Source organism: Ahaetulla prasina, chromosome 10, assembly GCF_028640845.1.
Source record: "Ahaetulla prasina isolate Xishuangbanna chromosome 10, ASM2864084v1, whole genome shotgun sequence".
NCBI lineage: Eukaryota > Metazoa > Chordata > Lepidosauria > Squamata > Colubridae > Ahaetulla > Ahaetulla prasina.
Genome location: NC_080548.1, coordinates 1,491,424 through 1,505,204, shown reverse-complemented (window position 1 = coordinate 1,505,204; position 13,781 = coordinate 1,491,424). Strand labels below are relative to the sequence as shown.

General features: G+C 41.5%; 1 long non-coding RNA gene across 1 annotated transcript in view; it reads left to right on the top strand.

Moving 5' to 3' along the window:
* Nucleotides 1–1,695, top strand: part of LOC131204690 (uncharacterized) — a 111,519-nt gene extending 109,824 nt beyond the window's left edge. Inside the window, exon 3 of the long non-coding RNA XR_009156621.1 lies at nucleotides 1,542–1,695. This is a non-coding gene — a long non-coding RNA (uncharacterized LOC131204690). The remainder of the gene's footprint in view (nucleotides 1–1,541) is intronic.
* Nucleotides 1,696–13,781: the final 12,086 nt, after the last annotated feature.

Sequence of the window (13,781 nt, the reverse complement as noted above, 5' to 3'; positions counted from 1 at the left end):
TGGTCAGTCAGAAGGGACTCCAGTGACTATACGCCAGTGCCCAAAGTATGAGGAATTAACAGGGAGAATTTGAAATCACTCTTGTATATGAGGGCAGATGCAACATCATTGCCATTCCTGAAACTTGGTGGGATGAAATCCATGACTGAAATGTACAAGTAGAGGGATTTAAACTATTCAAAGAACCCAGTGATAGGATTCAGGTAATTTAACAACCGGTTCTCTGCCCTAATGATTTCTTCCAACAACCAGTCTGCCAAACTGCTCAGAAAGTTAACAACTGGTTCTCCAGAAGTGGTGCGAACTGTTTGAATCCCACCACTGAAAGAACCTCAGACCTAATAAAAGAGCAGGTGGAGTTAACTATGCTGACCTCAACTGGGAGACAAACTCTGCAACAAATGGGAATTCGAACAGATTCCCGATGAACCTAACAGGCACAGAACAAACTAACAAATGTCAAAACAGAACAAACTTGTAACAAATGTCAAAAATAATAAAACAAGCTTCTTTCAACATGTAAAAAACAAGAAAAAAAATCAAGGAAATAATCGGTCCACTAATGGGAGAAGGTGGCAAAAACGGTGATAAGCTGAACTGCTTGATTCATTCTTTGCTTTGGGATGGAGTGGGAGTGAGGATTTTGCATGATGATTGCTTATAAGTAAGTAAGAACCAGTAAAAGAGGAATGGAAAAATCCTCACCTGTAGAAAAGCATTTCTCAGTCGTGGCAAGTTAAAGATGGACTAACTTCATGCTGCCTGGGGAATTCTGGGAATTGAACTCCATTGCACTATAAAATTGGCAAAGTTGAAAAGCATGGGTCCAAACTAGAATTTAGGATATTCCTAAATTTTAGGATTTTAGAGTTTGGTGCAATTAAATAAGTAAGTTATGTTTTCCTTAACAAATAGTGATTAAAGAGATATGAACCATTACTGAACTTTTTGTGAGAAACTGAAATTAAAAGTTGATCTGAGGCTTTTTTTTTTTTAATTTACATTTATATCCCGCCCTTCTCCGAAGACTCAGGGCGGCTTACAGTGTATAAGGCAATAGTCTCATTCTATTTGTATATTTTTACAAAGTCAACTTATTGCCCCCCCAACAATCTGGGTCCTCATTTTACCTACCTTATAAAGGATGGAAGGCTGAGTCAACCTTGGGCCGGGCTCGAACCTGCAGTAATTGCAGGCTGCTGTGTTCTAATAACAGGCTCCTTACAGCCTGAGCTATTCCGGCCCAGTAAGGCTTTGATGTTTAGATATGGGGTTATGGAAATAATGTAGACAAATGTTAATCTTAGAGTAAGAGTTTGATATATTTTGTACTTATATCTGTACCAAAGAAAGTTGGAAGTCATTCTTTTTCAGGTTTCCTTCTTTTCCTCTTTCTTTCTTACACTTTCACTCTTTTTCTTTCCTGAGCCTTTTCTTTTTTCAAATCTGTTTTTTATTTGTTTATCCCTTAGCTTTGTATTTTTTTTTTTTTTGATGTATGAAGGATTCAGCCATTATAATTCTACATTCCTTATTTACAGCCCTATGATTCCATGATTCTACTCTGCCTCACCAAAGATCTGGATGTTGAGGAGCAGCCTTAGGAACTCTGGGTCCCAAAGAGCTCTTACGAGTGAGTTTCAATTGGATTAAAAGATCACATCACCAAACTTTCACAGTGAAAAGTTACATGAACACAAAGAAACTGTTTACATTTTTTTAACCTCCAAAGTACTAAATTCTGTAACTAGTTACAGCCTAATAAATCATTGCTTCATGTTGTGCAAAAAGAAATAATGTACTAATTAAACAAGTGTCACTGTCCCAAAATGGGCAATCAATATTTTCCCTTCATTCTGGGATACTTTCTGCAGAGAGGAATTGGAAACCATCTCCACAGTCAACTGAGACGTCTCTCCCTCCTGCTGTCTCTCCCTCCTGCTAATCATTGTGGGGCTCTGATCCTCATCAGAGTGAATCCCCCCTTGAAGTAAGGAGGAACAAGGATAGCGCTGGGAACATACATTGATGGGGAACACAGTGGGGACTGGCTCTGTCCACCAGTTGACGGTCCTCAAGATTCTCCTGTCCCTGTATGAAGAGTTGCCCCTTGAAACTCAGATTCTGACATACATGCGAAAAGTTTGAAAGTTCAAGATATATTTGCTTCCCTCCCTCTTTTTTTGGACACATTGCTATTTAACTGGTGTGAGTGTGAATTATGCCACAGCCACCTTCTCATCATACTCCCTCTCTCCCTCCCCATCTTTTTAGCTACGTTGATTTTTTAAATAGTATTGTTTGTTTGTTTCTATCAGAAGCATCACAATTAACATTTGTTGTTGTTAGTTGTGAAGTCATGTCCGACCCATCGCGACCCCATGGACAACATTCCTCCAGGCCTTCCTGTCCTCTACCATCCTCTGGAGTCCATTTAAGCTCACGCTGACTGCTTCAGTGACTCCATCCAGCCACCTCGTTCTCTGTCGTCCCCTTCTTCTTTTGCCCTCAATCTTTCCCAGAATTAGGCTCTTCTCCAGTGAGTCCTTCTTTCTCATTAGGTGGCCAAAGTATTTCAGTTTCATCTTCAGGATCTGGCCTTCTAAAGAGCAGTCAGGGTTGATCTCCTCTAGGACTGACTTGTTTGTTCGCCTTGAAGTCCAAGGGACTTGCAGGAGTCTTCTCCAGCACCAGAGTTCAAAGGCCTCCATTCTTTGGCGCTCAGCCTTTCTTATGGTCCAACCTTCACAGCCATCTATTGCAACTGGGAAAACCATCGCCTTGACTATACGCACTTTTGTTGGCAGGGTGATGTCTCTGCTTTTTAGTACGCTGTCTAGATTTGCTGTAGCTTTCCTCCCCAGGAGCAAGCGTCTTTTAATTTCTTGGATGCAGTCCCCATCTGCGGTGATTTTGGAGCCCAGGAAAATAAAATCTGTCACTACCTCCATTTCTTCCCCATGTATTTACCAGGAATTGAGAGGGCTGGATTCCATGATCTTAGTTTTCTTAATGTTGAGTTTCAAGGCAATTTTTGCACTCTCCTCCTTCACCCGCATCAAGAGGCTTTTTAGTTCCTCTTTGCTTTCTGCCATTAGAGTGGTATCATCTGCATATCTGAGGTTGTTGATATTTCTCCCGGCAATCTTAATTCCAACTTTTGATTCATCTAGCCCCGCCTTTCTCATAATGTACTCTGCATATAAGTTAAATATACAGCCTTGCTGGACTCCTTTCCCAATTTTGAACCAATCAGTGAAGTGTCCAGTTCTCACTGTTGCTTCTTGACCCGCATACAGGTTTCTCAAGAGACAAATAAGATGGTCTGGTACTCCCATCTCTTTAAGAACTTGCCACAATTTGTTGTGATCCACACAATCAAAGGCTTTAACATAGTCAATGAAGCAGAAGTAGATGTTTTTCTGGAACTCCCTAGCTTTCTCCATGATCCAGCGTATGTTGGCAATTTGATCTCTAGTTCCTCTGCCTCTTCAAAATCCTGCCTGTACTTCTGGTAGTTCTCAATCCACATACTGCTGGAGCCTAGCTTGTAGGATTTTAAGCATAAGCTCACTAGCATGTGAAATGAGTGCAATGGTGCGATAGTTTGAACATTCTTTGGCATTGCCTTTCTTTGGAATTGGAATGTAAACTGACCTTTTCCAATCCTGTGGCCACTGTTGAGTTTTCCAAGTTTGCTGGCAAATTGAGTGTAGCACTTTTACGGCACCATCCTTTAAGATTTTGAATAGCTCAGCTGGAATACTGTCACCTCCGCTAGCTTTGCTGTTGCTCAGATTTCCTAAGGCCCATTTGACTTCACATTCTAGGATGTCGGGCTCGAGGTCGGTGACCACCCCATCGTGGTTATCAGGAATGTTAAGCTCATTCTTGTATAGTTCTTGTATCTTTTGTGTAATTTTGCCACCTCTTCTTAATCTCTTCTGCCTCTGTTAGGTCACTGCCATTTTAGTCCTTTATCATGCCCATCTTTGCATGAAACGTTTCCTTCATATCTCCAATTTTCTTGAAGAGATCTCTAGTCCTTCCTATTGTATTGTTTTCTTTATTTCTTCGCACTGTTCATTTAAGAATGTATTCTTATCTCTTCTAGCTATTCTCTGGAATTCTACATTCAGTTGGGTGTATCTTTCTCTTTCTCCCTTGCTTTTTGCTTCCCTTCTTTCCTCAGCTATTTGCAAAACTTCCTCAGACAGCCATTTTGCTTTCTTGCCTTTCTTTTTCTTTGGGATGGTTTTAGTTGCTACCTCTGTATACTGATGTTCATCTAAATGTTTAATTTTCTAAAAATGCATGCAAATTTTGTCTGCCTCCTGTCCAGTGCCTGTTCCAGAGGTCATGTTCTTTTGCTCACAGTTAGAGTCATTGTTGCTGTGAATGACAATTGCTGTAAATATGACTGATATAAAGAAGAAACATGTACATTGGAAGCTATTATTACATGGCTTAAAATATTAAAATATTTGGCTTCTGATAAGACCTAGAAGAGGGCTGGAAAGGGCCTCGGAGCTCTTGGAGGTCCAATCCCCTGCTTGAGCAGGAGACCCAAGGCACTGAGTCCCATCCCTTAGGAAAAAGCTGAAATTTGAAAGACATCCCACCAATGTTACGGAGAGGCTGTTGGATGAGCTCCAGGTCCATTTCATCCCAAGAAACTCTGCTCGTTTCTTATTCATGTCTGTTGACTGAGAAATATTCAGCCTCAGACATTCCCCAAGAGGAAGATTCGTATACATCCTCTGTCCTTTGCCTACTTCCCCCTCGTTTTCTCCCCCAAAATACGAATATTGCAGTGCTAGGTTATCTTGCAGGAACAGCCATTTGAGGTGGGCAGGCAGAGCCTGGGTCCTGGCAACTCGGAGCTATTGGCTGTGAGCTGTCCAATTCCAAGCCTTATCTCATCTCTGCACCTTTTGTGGGAAAACACACACACACACACGCATGCATACACACAGAGACACACAAACACACCACCACTGAGCCTTTGTGGAAAGGGTCGGATTAACCTCACTCCTGATTGGTGTGTCTCTGAGAAAAAGCAAGTCAGACTGTCTGTTTAGTGAGTCAACAAATATTTGGGAAGTTCTGCAGAAGCTGGTGCAAATGCGGAATGGGGAAGCCCAAAGCCTTTAGGCTGATGTTTGCCTGGGAACATTTCTAGCCTAGGATTTATAGAATATTAGAATATTGGGCAACCAGTGCTGAGTCCGTGCAAAGCCAGACTCCTTCATTAGTGAAATATTGCCAGAGTGACGGCTGCAGGACAGACCCTATAAATCATGAGTGTGGAACAGCCAGGACCAGAGCATTGGGTCTTCTTTTCTGATTAGGTCCTCTCTCCTTCCTACCCCCAATCCTCAGGCACACTGTGAGAATGCCTGAAGCACTGCAGAGAAAAGATGGATGGCAGGACTGGGAAGAAGGACCTTTGGTGTATCTTCTTAACTTAGAAAGGAGGAATGCTGAAAGTGCCATGCAGAACTCTGGGTTGGAGCCTCCCAAGCAGAAAACAAGGGTTTTAGAGACATTACCCCTTTGCTCCTTGCACGTTTTATAAAATCCATCATGTCACCATATTATAAAAAAGATTGTTGAGACTCTGGAAAGAGTGCAGAGAAGAGCATCAAAGATGATTAGGGCCTGGAGGCAAAAACATACAAAGAACAGTTGCAAGGAAACGGGTATGTCTAGTCTAATGAAAAGAAGGATCAGTGGTGACAGGATAGTAGTGTTCCAATATCTGAGGGGCTGCCAAAGAGAAGAAGGGGGTCAACCTACTCTCCGAAGCACCAGAAAGCATGACAAGAAGCAACAGATGGAAAGTGATCAAGGAGAGAACGAACCTAGAATTAAGCGGAAACTTCCTAACAGTGAGAACAATGAACCAATGGAACAGCTTCCCTCCAGAAGTTGTGAGTGTCTGAAAATTGGAGTCTTTTAAGAAGAGACTGGATAGCCACTTGTCAGGAATGGTCTAGGGTGCCCACTTGAGCAGGGGGTTGGGCTAGAGGACCTCCAAGGTCTCTTCCAACTCTGTTATTTTGTTCTATCCTGGCAAAAAGGGAAGGAATACACTTTGCAATAGATTGCCACAATTTAACCAGGGAATAACTTGGCAAAGCTGGAAAAAAACTTGCAGCTGGAAAAAAACAAAAAACCAGCGGAGAGATTCAGAGCATTGTTGCTCGCAAAAATACATTTTTTAATTAAACAGTGGACATTTGTAACTGATAAGCAGCATCTTTGGCTGGAGGCTAATGCTGCTGAGTGATGTTAATTTGGGAGTTTATGCTTGGAGTTTTGCAGAGCGATGGGACCGTTGCTGTGAGAAAGGATCAAAAGTAGCTTAGCATTGGCTAGAGCCCAGCTCTGTTGTCTGTGCGACGAAAGGGAAGCCATCTCCCTTGCTTGCCTATAACGGTTTGCTGGGGGAAGATTTAATTAACTGAGCTTTGGGAACCAGTGAATCTTATTGTTAAGAAATATGCCTTTTCAGAGAAAATAAAGGCATTTTCATTTAATGGAAACAAAGAAGAGTGTTATCAGAACATTACTTAATTGTCAGGCAACCTAAAGAGCTTTGCCGCTGGCATAATTTATGAACTCCCAAGTATCAGTGCTCCAAAAGACCAGCTGCGGCTGGAGTTTGCATCTTCCACTGAAGGTGGAACAAAAATTGCACCGAGAAAAGGCCAGGAATTGTCACTGTAAATCCCATAAAAAGTCAGATTAAAATGTTTGTAAGTGCTATTTTCATTTAAAGAGTGCTTACTTTGGAGGAGGAACAGAATTATTGGTCCCTCTGAAATCTATTTTTAGAAAGTCACGCAATGTGGAAGGGTCCAAATCTGGCCCTAAATCTGGGATGTGGAATTCTCAGACAAGATTTTTCTAGGATGCTCCTTCTCTGAATTTGAGAGCCCCCAAGTGGGAGGGGCCTAATCTGAGGCCCGCCCTGGAGTTTGGGTTCTGCTTCTGAGCGCTTCTGCCTCCATAGCAGGAGTGGAGATCTATGGCCCTTTTATGAGTTGTGGACTTCAGTTCCCAGAATTCCTGAGCCAGTGTGGAATTCACCACTCAGGAATTCTGAGAGTTGAAGTCCACAACTCATAAAAGGGCCATAGATCTCCACCTCTGATACAGAGCAAAGGTGCTTGTGAATTTCTGGCCTCTTCTGCAGTAAGAATCGCCGTCCACATTCCTCTGCAGTTTTAGTCTAATGTGGTGGCAAAGCCTCCTCTGTGCCTCGGTGAGCCCCCCCCCGTGAGCCCCCCCTCCTTTGGAGAATGAAAAGATTGGGGAGGGTTCCTTTTCATGCCAAGAATGCTTGAAGTATGGGGAGGGGGTGGAGGTAGGTGGGTGACTCAAAGATGGAATCCTGCTCTCAATTGTTCACATTCCCCTCTTTTTGTTTGAGCAGAATAACACAATAACAGAGTCGGAAGGGATCTTGGAGGTCTCCCAATCCAACCCCCTGCCAAAGCAGGAGACCCTATAGAGAATTTTATTGGCCAAGTGTGATTGGACACACAAGGAATTTGTCTTGGCGCATATGCTTATGCCCTCTGTCTGCCCTACACAATTCTGGACAAATGGCTTCTCAGTCCTTTCTGTGATGGAGCACCCACAACTTCTGGTGGCAAGCTGTTTCACTGGTTAATAGTTCTCATTGTCAGGAAATCCCTCCTTAGTTCCAGGTTGCTTCTCTCCTTGATTAGTTTCCATCTGTTGCTTCTTGTCTTGCCCTCAGGAGCTTTGGAGCCGGGGTCTCCAACCTTGTCAACTTTAAGACTTGTGGACTTCAACTCCCAGAGTCCCTCAGCCAGCAAAGCTGGGAGTTGAAGTCCACAAGTCTTAAAATTGACAAGGTTGGAGACCCCGGCTTTGGAGAATAGGCAAATGCCCCCATCTTACACACCCACCCACAAACCTTGCGAACAGGCATGGGTCCCTGCTTCGGGATCCTTCCAGTTGTTCCTTTATGCTCATTTGTTGAGCTGGGATTTTTCCTCTGTTCCCTTTTCTCTAAGTTTCTCAAGATTAGCTCATCAAACCTAGCTTCTTTGTTTTTTGTTTTTTAAAGATAGCACTGAAATGGACATGTGCCACATTTTTCTTTAAATTCAACAGCGTTATCTGTTGCATTGCGCAATGAACTTAATTTTTACAAATAGTTTTATCTCATATAACAGTCAATTTTGAACACTGCTTTCATTATTACGTACAATTTCAATTTTATTTGGAACTACATGGGCCTTGCTATCATGGAGGCACCTGGTTGGAATAATTCCCTTTTCAAGCTTTTGGCTTCCTGGATCTTCTCCAGCAAAGGCCTGACCTCTGGAGGACCTTTAAAATGGGGCTCTGATAACAACCAATTGTTGTAACTTCAAATGGTTTTACAACCGTTTTAAGTTACAACAGCACTAAAAAAAGGGCCTGATGACCACACTTATAATAACCCTTGCCACATCCCCATGGTCACATGATCAGAATTTGGGCCCTTGGAAACTGGCATGTAATAATAATAATAATAATAATAATAATAATAATAATAATAATAATAATAATAATAATAATAATAATAATAATATTTTAATTTGTATACCGCCCTTCTCCCGAAGGACTCAGGGCGGTTTACAGCCAAGATAAAATACAATGGAAACATATATAATACTAAAAACAGACAGTAAAAAACTTACTAAATTTGGCCCAATTTTAAAATACAATCAAACCCTATAAAATTAATAAAAATTAAAACCCATAAAATCAACTAAAAAATTAAAATTCAAGCCAGTCCTGCAAGACGGAATAGATAAGTCTTAAGTTCGCAGTGAAAGGTCCGAAGGTCAGGAAGTTGTCGAAGTCCAGGGGGAAGTTCGTTCCACAGGGTAGGAGCCCCCACAGAGAAGGCCCTTCCCCTGGGGGCTGCCAGTCGACATTGCTTGGCTGACGGCACCCTAAGGAGTCCGTCTCTGTGAGAACGCACAGGTCAATGGGAGGTATGACGGCTGTTGTATCCCAGGGTCATGTGATCACCAGGTGTAACCTTCCCAGCTGGCTTCCAACAGCAAAGTTAATGGAGGAAGCCAGAGTAACTTAACAATCACATGTTGGAGTTTGCTCTTGTGCCAGAACAGTTAGAAGTTCACCTCTCCTTGTTAACCCTCATCCCATCCTATCATTTCTAACTCCAGATTTTGGCCTGGTTAAACTCTGAGCATAAAATGTAGAGGTCAAAGACCACATGTGAACCTTGTGGAACATGAACAGAATAGGAGGGCAAAGCAGAAAGAGAATGAAGTTCAAAAAATATTGTTTTTCTTAAACTCCACCCATTTCCATCCTAAACTACTAAGATTAACTTTTAACTTTAATTTATAAGAATTGGCAGTGCTTGACAAGTGGGAAGGGGGTGGGATTGTAAATTGTACATCCCAGATTAGATACCAAATATAAATAAATAACATAAAACAAAACATAAATAGAATTATAAATAAGTTTTCAAAAAAATAAAAAAGAAAGTAATTGGCTAATCTTCCTTTTTAAAAAATAACGTGACAATACTTGGGAGCCATTTTGATATTGCAACCACTTTATGTAGTTTAATTACTTATAGTTTGCAGAAGCAAAGTGCAAACCTGAACATCTGAACATCTTTGTCAAGCAGCAGAGATGCCTGGCTGATTCCTCAACAAAAGGCTCTTCATGTTTTCATAGAATTCATTTTCTCTGGATCTTGAATGTGATTTGATCAGCAAATTGTCCTTGGCGTTTGACATGCCTGTCACCACCAAACCGTGTTATTCCTGCCACTGGGAAATTAATTTCCTGGCCAATCTTCTGAGCAAGCTATGATTTCTCTTTACAATTGTGCCTCTTACATGCTGCCCAAGCTATTCTCTTGCAGAAAAATATGTATTTCAGGTGGTTTATTAACCAGCAGAGAGCCCCGCCAAGGGTTTTGCAGTTATGCCATTGTCAGAAAACACAGCCTGGAGCATATTGGAGATCCTGTAGAGGCAGCAGGAGCAATAACAGTTCCTGGCACTTCCCGATAGGGAGACCTGAGGTGGGAAGAGGCGTGGCAGGAAAGGGAGAAGGCCACATCACTCATCACTTGGGGGTTACGAGGTCCACATGCTGCCAAGGGGGAGACACCCCGTGACCAAATGAGGAGACTTCCAAGCAACGGGATGGGCTGAAGGGAGGGTGGCTGGCAAGGGGGACACCTGACAAAAGAGGGAAAGCAGACCCAGCTCTCCTGTGGGTCAGGCTGAGGACAACTGAGTATCCCAATCCCACTTAGCTCAGCTAAGAGTGACTACTGGAGGTCCAGCAGAGCTTCAAGATGCAGGGAGAATGTGGGTAGGGAGGAGGAAGTGTTCCTTTCCAGCCAGGAACTGGAAACTATGATTTAATTTTCATATGTAGGTAGACCTCAACTTACAACAGTTTGTTTAGTGACCGTTGGTTCAAAGCTCAGTTTGACCATTTGAAGTTACAGTGGCACTGAAAGATGTCATTTATGACCATTTTTCACACTTAAGACCATTGCAACCTCCCCATGGTTCCCTGATCAAAATTTGGGCACTTGGCAACTGGTCATATTTATGATGGTGGCAGCGTCCCAGGGTCACACAATCCCCTTTGGCGACCTTCTGACAAGCAAAGTCAGTGGAGAAGCCAGATTCTCTTAACAACCATGTTACTAACTTAACAACTGCCGTGATTCACTTAATAATTGTGACAAGAAAGGTTGTAGCAAGAAGATTGTGGCAAGAAGAAAGAGAAAAACTCACTTAACAACTGTCTTGCTTAGCAACAGAACTTTTGGGCTCAGTTGTGATTGTAAGTTGAGAACTACCTGTATTCAACTTTTCATAGATTTTCAAGTACTTGCTCTGTGCTACACTATTCCGGATCTCTTGGCTCCTTTGGGCCAATGTGGGGAAGCTGCTCTGCCTAAGGTCCTCTTACCGCCTGTCAAAATGATGGTCCTCCTCCTCCATAACAACAGTACTCCCAACTAGAACTTCAAAAAAGCCAATTACAACCTTATAAACAACGATCTTTCATTTCTGGACTGGCAAAATCTGTTTGCAACCTGCATAACCGCTGAAGACCACTATAGAGTCTTCCTACTTGAAATCAATAGAGTCATTAAACTATATGTACCACAAATGACTACCATGACAAAAAAAAACAAACTACCCATATCAATAAAAAAACTTCAATCAAAAAAAAAATCCCTCTGGAAAAGAAACAAAAAAGGCTATGTTACAAATTTCAAAAACCGCTACAGAAACATATGCAACCAAATAAAAACTGAATGCACAAATTACCACACCAAACAAGAAGAGAACCTTCTGCGCACAAATTCCAATCGTGCCTTTTATAATTTTGTCAACAATAAACTTAAAGACTCAAGATCCATCCCACCACTAAAAGATTCTAACAACAAAGAATGCAATGACGAAACAGTCAAAGTCAAAGCAAACCTCTTCAACATTTTCTTTGGCTCAGTTTTTGTTAACTCCGATAACACATATCCAACATTCCACAAACGAACCAGCAATGACTATGATGATTTAACTCATATAGATTTCACAGAAGACAATGTTGGAAAAGCTCTTCACAACTTAAAACCATCGCTTTCTATTGGACCCGATGGACTATGTGCATACTTCTTAAAAAAACTTTCCATTAATATAGCAGAACCCCTAAGTATTATCTTTGATAAAGCTTTCACTACCAGTTCTCTTCCCAAACTTTGGTCACTAGCCACAGTCATCCCTATCTTCAAAAAAGGAGACCCCAGCTTAGTCGAAAACTACAGACCGATCTCCCTTTGCTGCGTCACCTGCAAAGTCATGGAATCTATCATCAACCAATCCATTACCTCACACTTAGAAACTAACAACCTACTCTCCAACAAACAATTTGGTTTCAGGAAAAAATTATCATGTAACTTACAACTTCTCCACTGCAAAAACTTCAAATCTCGATCAAGGCAAATCAATAGATGCAATCTACATAGACTTCTGCAAAGCTTTTGACTCAGTAGTACACGATAAACTTCTCCTAAAACTAACATCCTATGGCATCTCAGGACCCCTCCACAAATGGATATCTGCTTTTCTGTCTAACAGACAACAAGTGGTCAAAATTGGCAATGCTTTATCAAATCCTGTTCCTGTCAAGAGTGGCGTTCCTCAAGGCAGCGTCCTTGGACCAACACTCTTTATACTATACATTAATGATCTCTGTGACCACATCTCAAGTAATTGTGTTCTCTTTGCTGATGATGTCAAACTATTTAACACCACAGACAATACTTCTATCATTCAAAACGACCTTGATCATCTATCCGCTTGGTCTAAAAATTGGCAGCTCCAAATTTCAACCAGCAAATGCTCAGTCTTACATATAGGAAAAAAGAACCCCAAAACTAAATACATACTAGATGGACATTACCTTACAGACAACCCCCATCCCGTCAAAGACCTTGGATTTTTCATGTCAAATGATCTAAGTGCCAAAGCCCACTGCAACTACATAGCAAAAAAAGCTCTAAGAGTTGTAAACCTAATTTTGCGTAGCTTCTTTTCCAAAAACACCTCACTACTAACCAGAGCATATAAAACATTTGCTAGACCAATTCTAGAATACAGCTGGCCAGTTTGGAACCCTCACCACATCTCTGACATCAATACAATTGAACGTGTCCAGAAATATTTTGCAAGAAGAGTTCTCCATTCCTCTGAAAACAATAAAATACCCTATCCCACCAGACTTGAAATCCTAGGCTTAGAAAACTTGGAACTCCGTCACCTTCCACAAGACCTAAGCTTAACTCACAGAATCATCTATTGTAATGTCCTTTCTGTTAAAGACTACTTCAGCTTTAATTGCAATAATACTAGAGCAACTTTAATCTAGATTGCAGAAAATATGACTTCTGTAACAGAATCATCAGTGCTTGGAATACTTTACCTGACTCTGTGGTCTCTTCCCATAATCCTAAAAGTTTTATCCAAAAATTTTCTACTATTCACCTCACCCCATTCCTAAGAGGACCATAAGGGGCGTGCATAAGCGCACAAACGTGCCTACCGTTCCTGTCCTATTGTTTTTTTCTTTTCTCCTTCCTATATATATGCTTATACCTCCTTATATTTACCCATATATGTGTTTATTTACTATATAATCTTTTTGTATGATACCTACATATATTGTTGTGACTAAATAAATAAATAAATAAATAAATAAATAAATAAATAAATCGAAGGGGAGCAGAGGGCAGGGAGGAGAAAGGAGGAAAAAAGCAACCATGTGCTGACACAGCCAAGCTTTCCAGCCAAATACAGCTACTCTTTTCTCCTTCCAGACTTGATGTTTTCTGGGCAAACGAGGGTGAAAATTGTCATGTTGGTTTTTAGTCCTTGTAACTGCTTCTTACACCAGGAGCCCTTGTGGCACAGTGGTTAGAATGCAGTATTGCAGGCTGACTCTGATCACTGCCAGGAGTTCGATCCTGACGGGGCTCCAGATTGACTCAGCCTTCCATCTTTCCAAGGTTGGACAAATGAGGACCCAGATTGTTGTGGGTAGCAGGTTGACTCCATAAACCCACTTAGAGAGGGTTGTAAAGCACTAGGGGGTGATATATAAGTCTAAGTGCTATTGCTATTGTTCTGAAGTGCTCCAGGTCACTTACCCAGATATAGGCACAATTAAAACTGGCTTTGTTTTTATGG